The sequence below is a fragment of the Myiozetetes cayanensis genome, unplaced genomic scaffold, assembly GCF_022539395.1.
Source record: "Myiozetetes cayanensis isolate MyiCay16 unplaced genomic scaffold, myiCay2020 scf7, whole genome shotgun sequence".
NCBI classification, from domain to species: Eukaryota; Metazoa; Chordata; class Aves; order Passeriformes; family Tyrannidae; genus Myiozetetes; species Myiozetetes cayanensis.
In genome coordinates, this window is record NW_026087964.1 from 48,890,432 (window position 1) to 48,911,742 (window position 21,311).

Sequence of the window (21,311 nt, forward strand, 5' to 3'; positions counted from 1 at the left end):
CTATGGAGGCACATCTGGATTGGCAGCTGCAGCTGTGTTAACAGTTTTGTCATGAACGAGGACAGAATCCAGCTCAGGCACAGTCTGCCAGATTGGCATGACTAGCAAAAATAAGATAGAAGCTAAGACACACTCTTGTCACTAATTCACCTCAGCTTGTCTCAAAGTGCATCCATTTCCGCAATTTGGTGGAAGCACAGACTTCAGTTACCTGCTCTGCTGTTGGGAATTTGGGCACTGGTTTGAATGAGGGATTGCCTTCTGTTTATTTTTATGCCAGAGCAGAGAAAATGTTTCTAACCACTCCCAAAGTGTTGCTGCTGCTCATTCAGTGTGTTTTTCTTCTCTCAGAAGAAGAGGTGATGACCACATGGATTTGCATCTATTTTGGTATAACCACTTGTATTTGACTCCCTGCTAAAGCTCATCCCTTTCAGCCGTGCTGAGCACTAAGAATCTGTTCTTGGCAGAGTCTATGAGTACTCCTACCTGAGAGGAGGTTGTAGCCAGGTGGGGATTGGTCTCTTCTCCCAGGCAATAAGTAGGACAAGATGGCCCAGGCTTAAGCTCTGCCAGGGGAGGTTTAGGTTGGATATTAGAAAGAAGTTCTTTACAGAGAGAGTGGTCAGGCATTGGAATGGCCTGCCCAGAGAGGTGGTGGATTCACCGTCCCTGGAGGTTTTTAAGACAAGGCTGGATGTGGCACTGAGTGCCACAATCTAGTAATCACAGCGGGGTTGGATCAGGAGTTGGACTTGATGATCTTGGAGGTCTCTTCCAACTCAGTTAATTCTAGGATTCTATGATTCTATGAAAAGAAAGAAAAAAAAAACAAAATAATTTTTTCCATGAACAATAACTGAGACTGACAGCTTTATACCCTGCATAGGAATCAAAAATCAAGCTGTGGAGGAGAGACACTAACCAAACCTTTCATAGCTAAAAGGAAGGATATTGTAAGTAATACAGTGTTAATGAGAAAGTTTTGTTAGTGATAGTTTTGCCTTGCTTTTCTCTTTTTAAGCTATTATGAAAACTATTCTGTATTTAGGACTACAGTCTATCTCAATTGTATGTAAGAGAGAATTTACTATATAAAGTAATATCAATACTTGGATAATAAATGACATCACTTTTTTAGATATATATGGAACCTGCAGAAAAATACAGATTGCTTTTATGAATTGCTGTGCTCTTTTAGCAAGGAGTAACATGCACTTTGGTGCAAGAAATAACATATGAAATATTAGCCATTTTATGTTATGCTTCACAAACTATCTCTATGGAAATGCAGAGTTCACTTTCTTCTTTGCTCAAAACCTGTTTTGAGTAGAGATTGCTGTTGATTTGAAATGTAAATAAAAATTTCCTCCTGAATCAGAGGACTTCATTAGTCATGCATGGCATCATTCTTTCCACTATGACCTCTGTTTGCAAAATGATGTCTTTCTCCCATTCTCACACTGAGAGGGTCAGCAACGAAGGAGAAAGGCTGGGCAGCTTTGAAAAAGGTAACCATTTGTCTTGAGTGCTTATTTCAATATTTTCTGATGCGAAAGCAAAACCCACATCAGAACTAATTTCCTTGCCTTCTGACAGTTTGCCTCACTTCTTCCAAAAGGTACAAGTTGTGGGAATTCACTGAACAGAAATTATACTGCTCCTCCTGTCCTGAGCGGAGCTCTTACTTTCATTTTAATGTGTGAGTGTTGCATGGAGTGGAACATCATTTAACATATACTATAGGATATTCTAGCCCCTGATGCCAATGGTGCACGGTTGAATACTAAAATCAGCAGAGAACTCAGTGTACTATAACATTATTTTCACAGCACCTCTTCCACAGAGTGAAATTGATGTCTTTGATTAGTCCAATTTGAGCATAGAGGATGATGCAGTTGCTTCTTTGTCTTGTCCGAAAAAATAAAAAAAATTCAAAGTCTGATATTTTTGGTAAGCGTTTGTTGACTATAGGCACTCCTCATTTCCACAGTCCCACTGTGCATTTAGGGATTTCTGTAGTACAAGGTGAATGTATTCCATAATATGATTAAAATCCATTTTCCTTTCTAAGGAATGTGCATGAACATTTCTGTACATATTTTTACTTCCATTCTAAAAAATGTACAAATCTAGCATCAGGTCTAACACTCTAATTAATTAATTTTAATTAATTTTAATATATATGTACTAAACAAGCTTCAGTTGAATGTTTTTTATTAAACAGAGCTTTTAAAAGACAAAATAATTCATATTCATTTAAATTAAAATAGCAATGAGCATTTTCTAGCATTCTGAAAATAACAGTTTTAAAACTTTTAGTTACAAGACGAATTGTGAAAATTCTTTAAAAATTAGCTGCTCAAATGATTTCATTATTTATACCAACAGAAAGCCTCAGTGGAGATTTCAAAGATCTCCACAGTGAAAAAAAAATCTAAATATAATAGCCTTTCTTCTTCTTTGTTTTTTCCTTTTTCTTTACTTAAGTCACACAAATAAAAAAAAAAAAGAAAGCATATTGGTCATCCCAGTAGTTAAACTAATAACAACATGTACTTTTTCAACCATGCATACAATAGTATTCCCAGATGATTACAACAGTTCTTGGTGGTTTCTTTCCCAGGTTTTGTTTTGTTTTTTTTTTTTAATTTATTCTCTGAATATTTCCATTTTAACTATCCTAAATTCACCTAAGAAAATGGTAGAACTCAGAAAGACTTTTCAAGGAAGCAAATAAATCCCAAAAAGGACAAAAAAATATCTAATCAAGTATATTTTGTTCAGAGTTGTGTCAGTTTTTAGCTGAAGCAATTCTTTTGGAGAAAAATGTAAATTTGGGGGGTATTCCACTAAGCTTTACTTAATTGTTCCATTAAAAGAACAAAAGCAAAAGAAAAAGTGAATATTTTACTTGGAACTTGTAGAAATTTTTTTAAAATTAAAATGTTTTAGGTTTTCATTAAAAAATACTTACCTTTTAATTTGCCATATTTCATATATTTTTAAAAACTGGTAGAATCAAAATGGTGATCTTCCACTGTCCTGCTTAGTTCTTATTGAACCATTTCATTTGATGCTCCATTCTTCATTTCCCCCTGTGAAAGATCTCAGAATCAACAACAGCAATGCATAAAGAAATAAATCTCTTCTAGTTTCAATTTGAAAATTTAAAAGCAAACTAACAAGAAATCCCCCCTTGCATGCTTTCCAATAAATATTCTATCTGTGTTTTTTTCAATAAGATTGAGAAACAGAAATTATCATGTTAACATAAATTCAAGCACAGCATCTTACCTCTTATGAGGTAAGAGGGGGAAAGCAGAAAATCTGAAAACAGGTCATTCAGAAATGTTAATGTGGCCTTTTACTGGAAAGAGTAACAGAGCATTTTGTACAACAGTCACCCCTTCCAGAAGAATAAACAATAAACATCGGAAGTAAAATAATTCCATTGTTAATGTTTAATTCCACACAATATATTTTTTGCACATGGTTACTATTTTTAAGTCATTAATATTATGTGTATGAGTGCTTTGTATATTAATGCACAAGATTTTCTATGAGAAAATAAATAATCTAAACTACACAGTATGTACCTTTTTTTACAAAAACTAAAAGTTCACACAGCAATGCACTGAGCTTGATCAGATGGACAGTTTCTAAGATCTGTCTTTTAATACATGAACCTGCAAAAAAATAATAATGGTGTTCTCTCATACATGCCAAGCACATGAAAAAGTATGGATTCAAAGCCTGTTAAATCTAACAGAAATTTCACTCTAGAAATTGCAGTGCTTTTTGATTTGGTGTTGTATTAATAAGAAATGAAAGGAAAAGGACTCCTTGCTATGTCCTCTGAGTTTCTCTCAGTTACACATCTGTTCAATCCCAGTAGAAATCATTTCATAACTTTATTTTAGCTATTAAGTAAAATTTTACAGCTGACCTACCAAAGGAAATGTAGACTTACCTCCCCAAGTCCATTTAATAAAAGCTACAAGAAAAAAGAGTCACCTCAGCAGTGCACAGTGGAATTGTCACAGCAGTTGCCAAATTCTGCATTAGCAATATATATTTTTAAACTATTTCAGACTTTGTAGGGCAGAGTGCAAAATTTTAGCAAATTTAACAATTACGGGGAAGAATATTAAGCCGATGAGTTGTGACATCCAATAAAGTAAGAGATCTATTAGAAGGAAAAGACTATGTCTGATCCAAATTGCAAACCCTTATTCATCCTAGTGGACATTCCTATGAAAATCATGGAAAAGGTGTGATCCTGAGAAGTTATGTTATGATCATGTTTAAAAGTGGAACTTAAAACCCAGAATCACTTAGGTCCATGTAGAGTCTTCCAGACTTCCAAAATATCTTCCAGAAGCCCATCTCTTAATCTTGCTGTTCCAGATTCTGAAAGCTATTCAGGTTCTTAATTCCTATTGAATCAAACACTGTTGAAGCTCTGTTCATTCAGGCTCCAGTTAGGCCTGGAGGAAATTGCTGTCACACGCTGGTGTTGGCTCATGTCGTTCCTTCCATGAGTTTTCATAGGACTTTGTCTGTACTACAGAGATAGTACCACTTCCTGATCTTTTATAATGCTGTGAATAGAAATGAAGACCTGAGAGGAACTGGTAGTATTTTAACAGCAGTTTTGTCAGTATGGTAAGTGGTATCTAACGCTTTTCCCGAGGATGGGCTACTCCAGGTGCTCTCGTTGGCTTTTGTATGGCTTGGGATGGTATGAGGTACTATTATCAGTCAGCCTTGGAAATGATGTGTGACCTTAAGTTAAGAGTGATGGATAAGTACAGGGAGAGTTTCTCCAAAGCAGGTCGCTGTTGAAGGAGAATTGTAGTTTCTGCCAAAGAAAGAAAGAAAGGGTAGAGAGACAGAAAAGTAGATGGAATATGAAGAAATAAGACAAATAACTTTCCTACACAAAATTGTGTATCTTGCCCATGAGCTCCTTGCAACTAAGCAGAAAAAAAAGTTGGATAAACAAGAAAATTAAGTAAAGGCTGCTTTTGTTTATCAAGATCTTCCCTTCCTTCTGTAGGTATTTTTTGATAAGTTTATATACAAGTTTGTCATGGGAAATGCCTGTGAAATGTTGCCATGAAGTAACTGTCCCCTTCTTTAGTGATTTTCCTTTAAGGTCTATGGGATCTGTCCCTGTTTGCTTTTACGACACTACTCCTTTGCTCACACAAATCATTCATCACCAATATAAAGGGAGAAAATAAGTGAGATTTGCTCCTTGTGATCATGACAAAAACCTTTAATGACAAAATGCCTTTAGCTAGTTTGGGCTCTGGAGTCTCTGGGCCAGAAAGGGTAAATTTGATGGTAACAACCAAGCAATACTTCAGTCTTGACCTGACCACCTCTTATAGCAATTACAGCACAGAAACAATATGTTCTTTACCCTTCTAAGCAAAAAATTGTTTATTACTTACACGAGATGCTGGTTAATATCACTGCACCTGAAATAGCCAGAGATTTCCTAGTTTTATTTTATTTTATTTGTGCCTTGGTGGTTTTTTCTCTTTATCCCAAGGCATTATGTGGATATTTTCATCCTGTGGACCGGCTCATTTGTCTCCGTAGTTCTTCTATTACAATGCATGCTCCTGCTGCCTGGCACATAACCCTTCAGCTAGCAGAACCAATTAACCTCCCTCTTTTACTTTAAAAGTGAAAAAAACCCCTCACCCTCCTCTTCTCCCTTCTCTGTGCTTACAATAGGGTTAGCCAAAGTACATATTCACAGCTATAAATATATCTCTTGGAAAACTGTAAGCATGTGCCATGAATCAGATTTATTTTGTCTGGGGAAATCACACTTAATATAAAACTACAGTTTCTGACCTTTTCTTTGTTTTTCAATGTATTACTTATTAGCATAAACTAACATTTATACTTCTGCTAATATCCAAGGAGGTGTTGACATGCCTGTGGAAACATAAGCTTACCAGAAAAATGGCAAGCCAAAGGGACATGTCTTACCCATGCAGTTGCTGCAGTGCATTGCAGAAAAATGAAATATCCTGCAGGTCAAGGAGGTGTTGCAGAATGAACACCATCACCTTGACTGAATACAATTGATCTGCTTGAAAGCAGCAGCTCAGAAAAAGGTAGTTGCTCTATCAAGACAGGATTGACAAACATTGTTTGAGCCACCTGGGCTCCTTCCAGTTGCAAAACCTATGATAGGGGTGGGTGGATATTCTTTAGTAACCACTTGGCAAAAATTACCCCTTGTTCCCATCTAAACCTTCGATAAAACACATGGTTTGTTTTGATTTTTATAAAGGGGATGCTATGATTAATCTATTTCTCTACCCCTGGAGCTGTAGGTTAGAATCTCCTTATTAATAAACTGAAATACTTAGAATCCATTTTATGGGATTTTATGAGAAATATTCATATGCTTTGTCTCTATTATTTTATATATTATTTATAATATTTCAAGTGGTCTTTTTATTTTATTAATTTATGAACTACCTTGAAGGGGGCTAGGCTAGCACCTGCTACAAACATGGTCAAGGCTTCAGCTGACTATTAGGGCTATTCTTCAGTTCCTTGAGCTCCTTTTACTGCTAACCTGAAAAGGACTGAAGCTTTGTAAACAGAGGTAGCCCTGAAGCATGGCTGTGGTGGAAAAAAATGATTTGTGAATAGGAGTCAGAGTGAAAATAAGACTGATATTTGACCAGATATCTAGTCCTCTGTACTTGAAATACCTATGGTCTTCCTTAGGAAGGCAAATGTAAAAATCAGATTAAATAGGAAACTGTGACTAATTTTAATATATACCATCCCTGGTAAATACCTGTTTGTCTCTCAAAATGTGAAATTTTTGACTTAACCCCAGTAATGTTCACTTTGTTCTCTGTATATCAGTCTTCCAGTCACAGTTGGTTGGAGCATCTCTATAAACGTCCCCATTCTGAAAGTCACAAGATGGTATTTCATGATTCCATTGAGCCTATTTATATAAAATACTGGCTATCCATTTAATATCACAAATTTACAACAGTTTCACACAAACTCATGCACAGTGATCTGTTTAGTCCTGTTGCTGGCTTTGGGAACATTGAGAGCACTGCCATTTGGATCACTGAAGGATAAGAGGATTTTTTGATGGCATATGGTATATGTGAGTGCTCTACTAAAACCCACATCAGTCCCACCACGCTGTGCTGAGTACAGCAATATGCTCATGGAGACTCACTCCCTCTGCTACAAGGTAGGACTCCTGGTAGCGGGCACTTTCCTCAGTGACCAGCTCTTCCAGGGCTGTGCTAAGGAACACAGGCTGAAGTGTTGCAGTTTCCAAGGTGAAATCCTGAACAACTCCGTAAAGAAGCAAGCCATACACACTCCAGTTAGAGGTAGAGCCATGTTATCCCTTGTAGTGGCTTCTGCTTATCTGTAAGGGACTTCTACCCTTGCAACTTTAGCTGCCTGTACTGCTGGAAGAAGAACCAAAACATGTACAGCCCACAGGGCTGTGAGCAGCTGTGTTGTGTTTGCATGTTTTTCTACACCAACAAAAGAAAACCAAGAGGAATCGTCAGATCCTTGATCCTAGATCTCCCCTCTAATCATTCTGCCCATTCTTTCTCTGACTGCAAGAAAATTTTTATTCAAAATTTTCTCCTCCCTGAAATACCTTGCTATCCACAGAGCTTGTTTTGCTTCCAGAGCTCTCCTACAACATGCAGGCTGGCAAACAAGGCCCAAACCATCATCTACAATAACCAAGAGAGGTTTAAGGTAGGTGAGTAAGGTAAACTGCAGTAATTATATCCTGAGTGTATTTTGGTATTTATGTTGAAGGTAGGTAATCAAGCACATTGTACCTCGTCATAGGGGATAGGTCTGCAGGGAGGCAGTGGGCCAAAGTGAAATATCTTCAGTGTGTTTTGTGTTGCCTAAAGAAATTTTCAAACTCCAAATGCATGAAATTTAGGAAGTGTGATTAGCATTACAGCAAAGTTGCCTGACTGTTGTTGTTACAAGACTGGATGTTAAGGCTGTTTTCTCTCTGTGAATCCAGTAGACCTTTTGGAGCAGTTGTTAATTGTGTGATGGAGGGGGTTACAAACCCATTCAAAAATGGGTCATTACCCTCTCACAGTGAAGGAAAGGGGCGGAGGAAGAGAAAAACAATTAAACAGCTTCAGGGCTAAAAATGGAATTAGTTGCTTTTGATCTGGCATGAAACCAAATATAGGTAACAGATTTCTAGGGTAGAGAGGTGAGGAAATCAAGGAGCACTGATTATTTGTAGTGCCTACTGAGTCAGAAGCAATTGTAACATAGGAATCAAGCCCTGCTGCGCAGGTGTGAAATTGAGGAGTCACACACATCCAAAAATACATTGAATGCATCAGATGCTGCTGTGATTGACCTTATTTTGTGTACATTAGTCTTGTAACCTTGAACAGTAGGTAACGTGATACAGGCAATACAGAGTCCTGATATCCAGTGTGCAGTCCATTTGTTCTTTGCCTCAACAGATTGTTTCAGTGATATGCCAGCACCTCTGATCCAAAAGTGACTGATCTTTCTGTCCAAGTCCCAAAGACCCGTGCCCATTTCTGCTTGCATGTGCTCCTTGCTACGTTGTTTCAAATCAAAAGCTTCCCTCTTCCCAGATAAAGAAGAAAGTTACAATTAATTCTGCTAAAAAGAAAGAAAAAAAGAAGATGCACCAATTTAAAATATGGCTATTTCCCCTCTCTTCTCTTCTTAGCCACCATTTCTTAAATACTGTTAACAATTTTTGAAATTCGAGAGACAGTTTGGGTGGTCACGAAGAGGAATTTTAACCTCTGCTTGCTGAGTTGTTTCTGAGAACCAGGTGATTACAACTAGGTTTTTCACTAGCCCGGCTTCAAGTAATGCAGCCAGGCATGTTTTGTGGGATCGGGAAATCATTTAGATTTAATAGAGCTCAGCCCCATTGTTGCCTTGTTCAGAATTCCCTCTGTCTTTGATAAAGCCTGAATTTCTCCATTTGCATAATGCCAGGTAACCATCACCCCAGTGAAGTAGATGAACTTGCCTTTACATGGGCTGTTAAAAATGACCATGACTTCTGACACCTACCCTGGGGAAACAGATGTAAACCACTGGAAATCAAAATTAATTGGCAAGATGTTCAGTAAGACCAGGAGCACTCCAGTGAGAAGTGCAACAATAGCAGCAGCAGCAGAATCACCGCCTTCATCCTGAATCTCTGCCATTAATTACCCTTCTTCTTGTATAGCAAGAATTTGTCATCAAAGGAGTGGAGACAAAAGCTCTATTTTGGTATGAAAATTTGGCAGTTATCATAGTTTTTCTACTGCACACTTAGATACTCCTTGCTCAGTGATTAAAACAATGAGTAAGTGAAAGCAAATGCAGTTGGGATTTGCACTTTCTTTTGATATTGAGTGTGAAGGGTGCCCTATTCATTAACAGGTATGTATGAAAGCTCTCTTGTTAGAGTAGAAAAAAAGCCATTCCATTCCAATTTGCTAGTTTGTGTCTACCTACTGCACAATTTCCACTGTGCCCCACTGCTGCTATCTCCGAAGTCTGCATATTGCACTTCTTTTCCCTCTCATCACACTGTACTCTGCCATTGAAGCAGAAACACATTGAAGTGCTCCTTTATAACCATTGAATGCTTCAGTCACTTCTCCTTTCACCTCTCTCAGTTCCTTGCCCTGGTAATGCTCCTCCTACCAGTCGTTTGATGGATAAGACACTGTGGTGTGTACAGCAGAGCATGGTCAGGCTCTATCTCCTTTGCAGCATGGGTTGTCACATTTACACTTCCAGGAAGCAGGTGCAGTGTTCTGCCTCTTCCAGGTGCTGTTCTGTAGCTGCTCAGGAGAGGTGTAATGGCCACACTGAGCTCCAAGTGGAGGTGGTCCCTGCATATGTAATTGCTAATACCTATTCTTACTTTAGAAGCAAAAATAGACAAAGCTTGTGCAAAAATCTGATTTAAAAAAAAAAAAAAAAAGGCAAAAACACTTTCTAGGTTTGAGCTTGCTTCTCCATAAAACTGCCTGGCTAGGTATTGCTCTGTTTGAACAGAGCAATTTGAAAGAATCTGCTTCACATAATAGAAAATATTGGTGAGTAAGTTATTTTACCATGCATAACTTCACTACTTCTGTTAGCTGAACATATGCCATTGTAGTGCTTGTGAACATCTCAGTACAGTGACTGACAAAGGTGGGAAGACATGCCCCCCCAGGTTCATCCTGTGGGAAGAGAAAACAAATAAATTCTCTTCATCTCTGCATCTGTGGGGACAGACAAGAGGAGAATCTAATGTGGATAGAGGGCAAAGGATGAAGAACTAGAGGATTACACTGGAAAAAAAAAATTAAGAATATAGAAGTGGGAAATATAAATAGACATCAGACCATATATATACCTCCATTCAAGGAGATATACTTGGTGAAGTTAAAACAATCTTCATGGTATTATTCAAGCTGTTGAAGAAATATAGTACCATAGAAATTAAGACAAATTGGAAACTTGCTACGAGTTTATTCCCAAAACATCATTATGCTTCTGCTTAACATTGGATTCAAATGTCTAGCAGTTGCCTTTAAACCCAGCAGCTCACAGCAGGCAAGGTTTCATTTGCAAATACCATCATCACAACTGGCAGCATTGCTGACTGCAGAGAGACCAAGGACTTGTTGATGTTGTGGTAATTTTAAATGGAATAAATTGGTCTAAAGAGTCAACGGCATTAGCATGACCCTGTCACTGTATACTTAAACAAGGCTCAGGCTTTTGAGAACAGATTTCACCTGTGTCTCATGGCAAAAAGCATCATTAAATTTTTTTTTACTTTCAATAAAAATTCAGAAAAATTAAGAAAAAAATGAAATACAGAGTATTAAGCTTTTCAATCAGCCTTCCTTTAACCCTTTAATTATAGAGCTTAATTATTTAGAGGAACAGAAAACAAATATTTAGTCTTAAGTTGGATGAAACTCTGGGTTTGGCAGGGGAAAACAAGTTTGTTAAGATGGTCTAGACAGCTGCCATTAAACTCCAGCTTCAGGTTCCTGAAGACAAACACTCACAGTCACACAGCAAAGAGAGTTTCTACCACTAGTGATGTGTCTTCCTTGCACCTCTCCAGTCCTGTGATGGCTGAGGAGAAGCCCAGCACAATCCAGTAAGCTTGCAACTCTTTTCTGTGCTATTTAGTACATGGCTGTTTTGGCTTCACTGTTCACAGAGCCTTGGTGGTGCTGCAAGGGGTCCACTTGACCAGGTAGTCAAAACTGAAGGTAAAAGGGAAAAGGGAAGAAATTAAGATTAAAAAGAGAAGATATATATCAGGAACACCAGTTTCCAGAGGGTCTAGCAATGCTCCTTCCTATGACTTATCCCACTCAGGAGGCTTTCAGGGTTGGGAGGTCCAGCAGGGATTGAGGTCCAGCAGGGGCTCAGAGCAGTAGTAGTGTAGCTCTGATAGCAGAAATGGTGCCCTTCAGGGTGACACTTCTTCCTTGGCAGAGTTGTTTATTGGGAGAAGAGCTGCATTGAGAATCAGCTCAAGCAGTAATTTATTCACCAGTTACACAGAGAAACAAGTTTTCACTCTGTTTGCCTGTGTTCCTTAGGTAGGATCTAATGCCACACTTGAGTTTTGTCAGTGCTGTTGGCTGGACCATTTCCATGTGTCTCTAAAGCTTCCTAGGTTCTCTACATGTATATACATAACTGTCTGATCTGGACTTTGTGTGCCTTAAACAGCTTAATGTAACACTGGGAGAATTGAAGTATTATTTTGGAGATTATCAGAACTTATTTCACCACACACTATCTATGATGATGATGATGCCTCAAGCAGCCAAGCCTGAGCCCTGGTTGTAGGTGTCATATAGGTATAGATGACAAGTCTAGTTTGTTGGTATTTGATAATGCAATAACAATAACAATGTTTCCAGTAGCAAGCCTACTTTACTTTTCATTCACTTACAGGAAAAAAAAAAAAAAGGAATAAATCCTGCAGCCACCACCAAAAGCTTAGCTGACACATGGTTCAGATGGTTTGGTTTATTCGGCTAGCTGTAAAAGGGAGTATTTAAATGAAAGAAAATACAGCTGTCCATGAATGGCTCCCAAAGGCACTTGATGGCATGTTCCCCTGCAGTGTACACAGCAACTTTTGCATGCTGTCAGCCACAGCTAGATATCAGTGTGGTACCAATATAAGGTAATCTGTAGAGCTGCTTGAAAAGGAAGATCATGCACTGGAGCAAACAGAGCAAGGCAAAGGACAGAATAGAAAATCAAACCTTGTTGTGCCTGTAAAGGCAGACCTAAAGTGTTGTGCATAGGTCTGTACACCTATCTTTGTAGTCACCTGGCTTGCTTCACTCCCCCTCCGGTTGTGCTGTTCTTGGCTGCTACAAGGGAGAAAGGAGGAAGCTTCTCCAGATCTGCAAGGGTTAAAGCCTTGAAAACCCAAGGAGCTTTTTCCTGATATTCTGAGTTCATGGGGACAGGACCTATTTTAAATGTAAAGTTAATTCCACATTACTAAATAAATTGAAGAAGTTTACTTGAACTTAGAAAAGCGGAAACATAACCTGACTCTATCTCCACATGCAATCGGCACTCTTTCCCATGCAAAGGCAGCAGGAGCTCTCCTGAGTATATTAGTGTTTCCCTGCAAGGCATTGTTCTGGAAGTGGGGAGAGGAAGGCTGTTCTCTAAGTAGGAATGGTAGAAATGCAGCAATGCAAACAAACACTGATAAGTAAACAACATACCTACTTGAGCTGTGCAGTGGATTTAAATTGTGAAATTGCAAAGACAACAGTCTGCACGCTTTCTGGGCTTTCACACACCACCTGGTAGATTTCAGGAGAGGGCAGTGAAGCATCTCTTGGAGCTCTGGGGCAGTGCCAGACTTCAGAATGCTGAAGCTAGTTCTCTCTATCTGCTGTCCTTGTGTCCTTTCAGAGATGGCACTAGGTCAGAAGAACAGAGCCAGGGTTCAGTTACCCAGCAGAGCATTCAGAGGAGCCCAAATGCCTCAGACACGATGGCAACATTTGCTGAATGTGTGCACTCCATGAATCCAACTTGTGTCAGAATCAGAGCAGGCAAAGAGGATGAGAGAGGGCACCACACAGCTGAGGCAGAAAAATGAAGCCTAATTGTTTGAAGACCCTTATGATATGGATGCATAGTTCATTATACAGAAACATTCTGCCTGTGTAGTTTTTCCTTGATAGGTAGTACTTGATACCTTTTTGTTATTAGTAGTAGTAGCAGTAGTATTCATTCTCTGCTGCATAATAATAATAGACTGAGCAGGCAGGAGCTGCATTACCGTTGTTACTTTTCGGTAGTGGATGAGCTGACTCCTGTGTTAGAAAACATCTGTCCTCTTCCCAAACTGTCTAGTGTAAACAAGACTTTTTTTGCACGTATGTGATGTTGTTTAATGGAGGTAAAGTACTGCTAATTGCACAGATCATGCACAAGAAATAAAAGTAGCAATATTGCAAGATGGAATTTTTAAGAGTTGGGGTTTGTACTTTTTTTCCTTTAGCTGTGAACAAAACATATTTTTACACTGATGAGTTTTTAATTAGACACAGCTCCCATTAGCTAAGATTAGGAGCTGGATTACATCTCCAGCATTTTTAAATGCTATCTGATGATGAAAAGGATAAGTGAAAAGGAAGAATTAACACAAAAAAGTTTCATTGCATCCAGGGATATGCTAAACAACATCTGAGCACAAATAACTGCCTTCCCTCCGCCCCTGCTGATGCGTCTGGGTTTATCAGCAGGAAATGAGTGTGTTTATGTATTGGGAGATATTTGTTTTAAATATTTATAGAGTGCAAAGTCCTTAGGCATTTACAGGAGGCTTTGTGAATTCATTACAAAGTTTTTTACGCAGACCTATTTTAGTGAATCTTTTTGGCATAATGCAAAAAGATTCTGTGCCCAACCTCCGTGTTAACCTTACAGCACTGCCTGGATTAAGCAGAGTGGGAAAGGCAATGACAGTTAAGAGATAAATAGGCAGTACCTGGAACACAGGAAAATCTCATTGTGAAGCAACAAGGGTGGAGTTACAACAGTGGAATTCCTAACATTTCGTACTTCCCTTTACTTCACCCACGCTTGCACAAACAAGTATACACAATATGATTACTCTGACCCTGAGTGTAGCAAAGTGACTGTAGGACTGATGATAAGGCACTGAGAAGAATCAATCTCTAGTGAATAATTATTAAAAGCCTCGCTTCTCTCCGTCTTTTGCCCTCAGACATGTTTCCTTTATTTATCCTAATAAAGCTGCACAGGGCAGGGAGTTACAGATGCTGAGAGATAAGCATAAGTCAGCACTTTGGGATACGAGGTAGGTGTTCTGGATCGTGCCCTTTATATTAAGGGCAGCCCATTTCTTTGTGTTTTGGTTAGTCTTTTGGAGAGGTATGAATGGGAGCCCATGTGGTTTGCTTTCCCCTCAGTCTAAGCAACTGTACATGATGAAGCACAACCCATGAATTTTCTTTTCTTTTGTGTGTCTAAGGAGAAACAAGAGGGAAAGATAGAGTGTATGTTCTTTGTTGCTGTTCTTTGTCATAATGAGGTACATGCTCCCAGCTCCTCTGCTAGCTCTTCACCTCTAAAGTAACATATGAGCCAAAAAATTGTTTCTTTCTTTGTGGAATGCTGTTCTGCAGAAATACATGCAGAGGAGCACTTTAATAAGACACAAATACTCTCTACCACTTGGCATTTCAACATGTGTGAAATTTGGGATTCAGAGCTCTAAAAGATTCACAGACCTCCTTGTACAACACCTTTGCCATAGGCTTGCTAACTAAGGGTGCAAAATCTGTCTGGACAGGCTATGTTCTGTGCCCACAGTCGATGAACAGAATGGGGATTTCGGCTGCCAGGTCTCCAATCCCATCTGTTTGGAAGCTGCTTATTTGAGTTAGATGTTGATCAGACCCTTGCCCCTACTCCAGAAATGCTGTGTACAAAATGGTTGACAGGTTAGCTTGACTCCAGGCTTGCAGTAAACAGCAAGATGTATATGAGTTGGGATGACTTAAAACCGACACAGATTGTAGGACTTCATTAATTAGAAGCTGTATTAATTAGAGAACTTTTTTTTAGAAAAAGTCACAGGGCTCTGTATGCATGTTGATTTTTACTTTAATTGTTAATGGGATAAAAATTAAAGTGAAAAGAAGATTTTAATTAGTCACGTTTCTGTACAACATGCCTTCATACACTCTGTCACACCTGTTGACATTTAAGTTCCAAAAAACCTGTTTTAAACAAGGCAATAGCCAAATAGCAGATGACGGGAGGACATGCAGTTCGTAAGGCTTGTAGATGCCAAAAAGACAGATTGTATGCAGCAGGCACCCTGGAAAAAAATATTTGGCAAGTCACTTGGTCTCTCTAAGTTTGTCACAGTGAAGAACTGCTTACAGGCAGCCCCACTGCATCCACTGACACCTGCAAATAAACTATAGAAGGTGTTAATCAGACAAGACAGAATTTGGAGCTTAACACTCGGAAAGCAATAATCCTAACTGTCCAACCTCAAAGTGCCTAATGTCCTTGTAAAAAGACAAAGGACATCACAAAATATGACTTCCCTATTAAGTTTATTACACTATCACCTGCAGGTCACACCTGAGACCTGAGATCTTTGTTATATTATGCGGTGTACAAACACAGCCTCTGCAACCCAAAAAAGCAGAGCATCTCTAGGAATGAGGTGGTTGGTGCCCAGCCACAGAAGACTGACCTGATCTGGGTATGTAATACATAGCTTCTTTCTGCAGCAGAGGACAGGGAATAATACACACAAGGATGGCTGCTTGGTTCATTGCATCCAACCTCCTTTCTGTTTGTATGGCAGCTTGTCTTTGTACTGCATATACTCATGAGTAAGAGCCTCTGAATGAGGGTGACCATGCAAATGTGGCTGCAGACCACACTGTCTGCTGTCTTCTACTCGTGTGACAGATGTGTTAGGCAAGGGAGAGGGATACTTTAATAACTCTGAAAGGAGTTCAGGAATTTTTTGTTTTGAGATCTGACTCATTGTATTTACCTTAAACTATAACAGTACAATGAGGAAGTGGGATTTATCATCATTATTTTCTGGGTTCACAGAAGGTTTGGGAATAAATAGGAGAGATTGGGTTTGCACCTCTTGACACCACACTTTGTTGCTAAAACATCAATTTGAGCAAAGTTTCCTCATACAAAGGTTACTGAGATTCACCATGAACCTCTCTAATGATGGTAGGGTTACAGGTGCCTTTTGTTTGAGAAAGTAAATGTGTTCCTTTCTGCAACCAGATAGAAAAAACAACTTTGGGAAATAATAATTCTCATCTGTGAGAAACCTTAGGACTTCTGTTGAGAAATTGTTCCAAAACAAACCTCAAAGCACTATTAAAAGAAAAAAAAAAGAAAAAGGAAGAATGTTTGAAGGCTTGAAGGCTCAAGTCACTATTTATTGTTTTTATTTTCTCTCTCCTTCTCCCAGTCTTTTTCTTCTCTAACCAAATATCCTTCACTGCACAATATATCTTATTTTAGTTCATCAATGTAAACAGTTTTCCTCTTGAAAAGAAGCCTCTTGAGTACAAACAGCATAGAGCATGGCAGGAAATACAGCAACTGGTGGTCTCAGTGCCATGGGAAAAAAAGTATATTTTGTCATTTCTGACTTATTGGGCAATTATAAAATTACTTCCAGACGTCAGCTGAGATCATCCTGTTCAGCCCACTGGAACTGCGATTCTCTTAGGTTGTTCAAAAAAAAAAAAAAAAAAAGCAAACAGAGTGCACAACCCCATAATCTGTTGCTTCATTAATGCAAGATGTAAATGCTTCTCTTAATCTTTCTGATCCAGGAGTACAGGGTGGTGTATCATGATGACAAGGCAGGGTTACTGAAGGGACACTATACGCCCTTTTTTAACTCAAATGCATTCAATGCCATTGAACAAAAAGCTTTAATTTATCTCATCTGCAAAGCTCTGAACGTATTGCTTGCTTAATCATGTTGATGCAGACAGTGTGATTACTCAGAGCTGAAGCTTCTTTCACCAATGGCTCAACTGCAGGTCACATTAAAAGCAAAACACAGGTGGTTTCCAAAATGTTGTATGGCTCAAGATTATATTGACAGCTGGGCTGGGCACAGAACTGGGAGACTTAAAATGCCCTGAGTTCCTACTGAAGTGGTTGGGAATAAAAGTGGCAAGGGAATGCTGACTGTCCCCAAGGCCATCAGCTTGAGGTCTTTGTTGATGCCACCTGATAGTGCACAGAGCAGGCACTCAGCCACTTCAGCAGTGCACATCTGCTGATAACATCAGTGCTTCCCAGGTAGGTGCTGGCAGAAAGGAGTCAGCTTGGCATCTTTGGACATCAGGCATTTTAGCTGGATGGTCGGGTAGGTCACTGCATGTGCGGTTAACGGGTAGAACCACACGAGTGTTGTGCCTCCAGTTGCACATGTAAATTGCACTGAACTTAATGCAGCTTCACAAGCACAGCCAAGCAGGATATTTATAATGCCTGTCGCTGTGATGTATAAGCACTTATCTAACTTACTCTGAGTGCTGAGCAAGGCAGCTGCAGGGCCTCCAGGGAAGCAAGATTAGCAGGCAGCTTGTTGCTGCACCCTCAACGGGAAGCACTTGCTGCTATGAATTCTTTCTACCAAAGGAAGGGTATGGTTAATTTCTGTACAAAAGTCATATCCAGATCTGGCAGCAGGATATGTATCCTGGGCAGGATACGTTCAGCTAAAATACTTGGTTGTATTTTTATTCAGCTCATGGCACTCATAATCATTCCAGCTATTGCACTGCTTTGGTGATCTGAAAGAAAAAATGTAATTATGCAGGGCTTAATATAGGTTGTGATTACATGACCTGTTGCATTCCATGTAAAATAATTGTGTCAGAATAGCTTTTTGTCCTGCCTCTTTTCCCAAGGCAAATTCAGTATATTTCCCAATTGAGTATGTCAATTATTACGATAATATTTAGGTGATTTGAGACACTGTTATGTCCTTGCCATAGGAAAAAGGAAAATCTTAGATTATATTTTCCCAACAGCTACAGAGCTTTTCCTGAGTTTTCTGCATTCTAGGCTGATGAAGAAGTATGTATGGGACAGCTCCTGAAATTGTGTTCAGCCCCACTAATCTTAATGTTGCTCTGCACAGATACAGGACCTAATCACAAATTTCCACATGACTGTATGTCCTTACAAACACACACTGTCTTAACAAGCAGCACAGCTACAGTGCAAATCTTTGCAGCTCATCTTTACGTGACACAATTGCCATAAGGGGTCTGAGTTGCACGGCAGCAGAGCAAGGAACCCACTTTTGCTAAAGAAATTCAAGTCTAGTTCATGTGCCAATGAATTTCAAACAATTTTATTCTCCTTATGTTAACCTAGAAAGAGTTTAGTATCACTGAATGTTTATACAGACTCAGTGCTCTTCTGTAATTGCTCTAATGTTTGAGACCAAAACTTTAAGTTACATTTCTAAGTTGGATATTTGTATCATCGCCTTCTCATTAACTGTGTGAGTGAGAGATAAAGTATTTTCCTTTGAACTATTTAATTTAAAGTTTTAATTTTATATATACCTTTAAATTAAATTAAGGAATAAGAGCTCAGATGATTATTACAGGCAAAATGTTAATCCTTGAGGCAGGGACACAAAGCAAGACACTACAATCAGTATCTTGGAGTTCCTTTCATAAATTCTGAAAACAAAGGTAACTTCTCCATGTACTTTCCAAATATGCAGCTTGCCTGCACCCTGATTTAACTGATAGGCTAACTTAGCATGACTTACAGAGGTGCAGCAGTGACATAAAAATTTGAATTAATAAGAATTATCCCATACTGATGAATTATTTCTAGGCCTCACATGTTCAAAAGCTGCATTTACAGACACGATTTAAAAACCTGATGCTGCCAACAAGTTGAAAGGCATCTTAAATACCACTTCACATCTACCATGTCTGCAACTCAGCATCCATGTGTATGCAGAGCTCATTCTACAGCCTTTGCCCAGTCATGGTTGAGTTGAGTTAAGCTGTAATAAACTCAGAAACAGGGACTGTAGTGTTTTGGAAGTGAAAACATATCTTTTTAATGTTATAAGTTCAGTGTATGCAAATTTACTTATACCATTTTGGAGAAGCAGAATTTAAGCAAGTGCCAAGATAAAGGTCTCCGTTGAAGCACGAGACTCAGCCTTTCAGCTGTAGTTAAAGCTGCTCAAGGTGAGATAGAGGAGAGGCTATGAATATTAATATGGGTTCTACAATTCACCATATGCAAAAACGAGGACAATTTTTTTCCCCTTATTTGCCAGACATTTTACTGCTGTATGGAATTACAAGTAAGAAGGTAGCCAAACATCTTTGGGATAAATTGCCTGCTTTCCTTTTCCTTTTCCTTCATAATACATTAAGTTGCCTTCAGAAAGTCATAAAATACATATTATGAAAGCCTGGGGCTCTATTATAAAAGTTGCACGTAAATAGTAACCAAGCTGTTTTAAAGGGCTATTCAAAAACCTGTACAGAATTGTCCTAATGAAAATCAATGGATTTGTATTTAGTCCATTTTTGAGATTTCTGGTTTTGAAGATGAAGAGAAAAGCTTTGGTTTATGCTTAGCTACTGACAGGTAGCATTTCATATGTTTCACAGTAGTAAAAAGATTTACTTTCATTAAGGAACAGTGTTTTATGTCTCTTTATTTCTAGAATAGTTTTATCATTACTATTTCCATTGAATTGCTTCCAGGAAAGTCATCACATAGATTTTTCCTCTTTTTTCTATTCTTTCTTCATATCTTTTTTTTTTGTTGTTTCCTTTTCTTTCCTTTGCTTCTAGACTTTGACTTCAGATTCTTTTTATAGAGCAAGCAAAGCTGAGAAGGCTTGGCATTCTATTTTGAGTACCATTAAAATGTGTATAAATGTAGTACTCAACAAAATGTGACAGTAATGGCAGTCCAAATTCACAAGTGTTGCTGTTTTTCACTGCAGTCCCAGCTTCCTTGCAATTAAAAAGCACAATATATAATGTTGGGTGACATAGTTTAAGTATTTCCATGTGTTTCTGTTTCTTATAATTCTAACATGATTCCCCTCCCTTGTAACAGTTAGGTTAGGGATTATTACAGTTATTAGTGTAGTTTCTGGAAGCATTATGCCAAAATGTATCGCAAATTCAATTATGTTTAATGTAGGTCATAATCTCGGAAGATATTTAGATGCTGAACTTTCAGGATCTTGGCCCTAGGCACACTGCAGGATGTACACACATGAATAGTAATAGCAGTAGTCACATTTCTGAACTTATTGCATGGTGGGATATATGCAGGATCAGGAGCTAGTGCTGCTCAAATTAATAAAAGTATGTATTATACTGTGGTCATAAATTGAAAGGATCAAATGCAGTGCCTATTTATAATAATTGCCTTATTTGGGACATCGTTTTCACATCTCCTGATGTTTACAGTAATAATGGTTAAATAAAAGACAATTTACCTTTAATACTTAGAGTTCCTGGATCCTTCCTCACTTCTTTTGGCTCTCCAGATGACACGACCCACAGTAATGAGTCTGAGCTGGCAGCTGGAGACTTCCTGCCTCTCTGTAATTTTTATTGGATGATTATTAGAAATAGAAAACTGACAGCCTGGGGTTTGTCCTAATTTATGTCCTCAGAGCAGGTAAAAGCTATGCAACAGAGTTGCAAACTTTCCAACTTCTCAACCCTAATTAACTAGAAATCGAACCAGATACTAAAGCCTAAACGGTTTGCTCTGGCCCCAACATCAGCCTTAATGTCTGGTCTGACAATAATTCATATAGCAAAAGAAATCTGTAGTGTGTGGTTTTTTATTTACAATCTAGTCTGTTTGCTCTTGTGGCAGTGATTAACTTGCACATTGTCTACTACTTGCCTACATCTGCAGCAAGAATCTGCACAACAAATCTGCACCTTTTTTTTTTTTTTAATTATTATTTAGAGTAGCATCCAGTGCTGCTAATTAGAATTAGATTTTAATTGCCATTTCTAACTGTGCTTGAGACATGGGCTAACTTTTTTGTCCTTCAGGCAGTGAGATCAACTTCCAGCCTTTCTTTCTGTGATTCCTAATGAGTTCTGGGATTTCTAAATGAGTTCAATTTAATATCTGGCTAAGACATATCCAGA

General features: G+C 38.6%; 1 long non-coding RNA gene across 1 annotated transcript; it reads right to left on the reverse strand.

The window, feature by feature from the left end:
• Positions 1 to 3,743: 3,743 nt before the first annotated feature.
• LOC126652096 (uncharacterized) lies at positions 3,744 to 20,799 on the reverse strand. The gene is made up of 3 exons (XR_007631871.1): positions 20,639 to 20,799; positions 12,816 to 13,016; positions 3,744 to 4,864 (listed from the first exon to the last, which is right to left on the reverse strand). It is a non-coding gene; the product is annotated as an uncharacterized LOC126652096 (long non-coding RNA).
• Between the last annotated feature and the right edge of the window lie 512 nt (positions 20,800 to 21,311).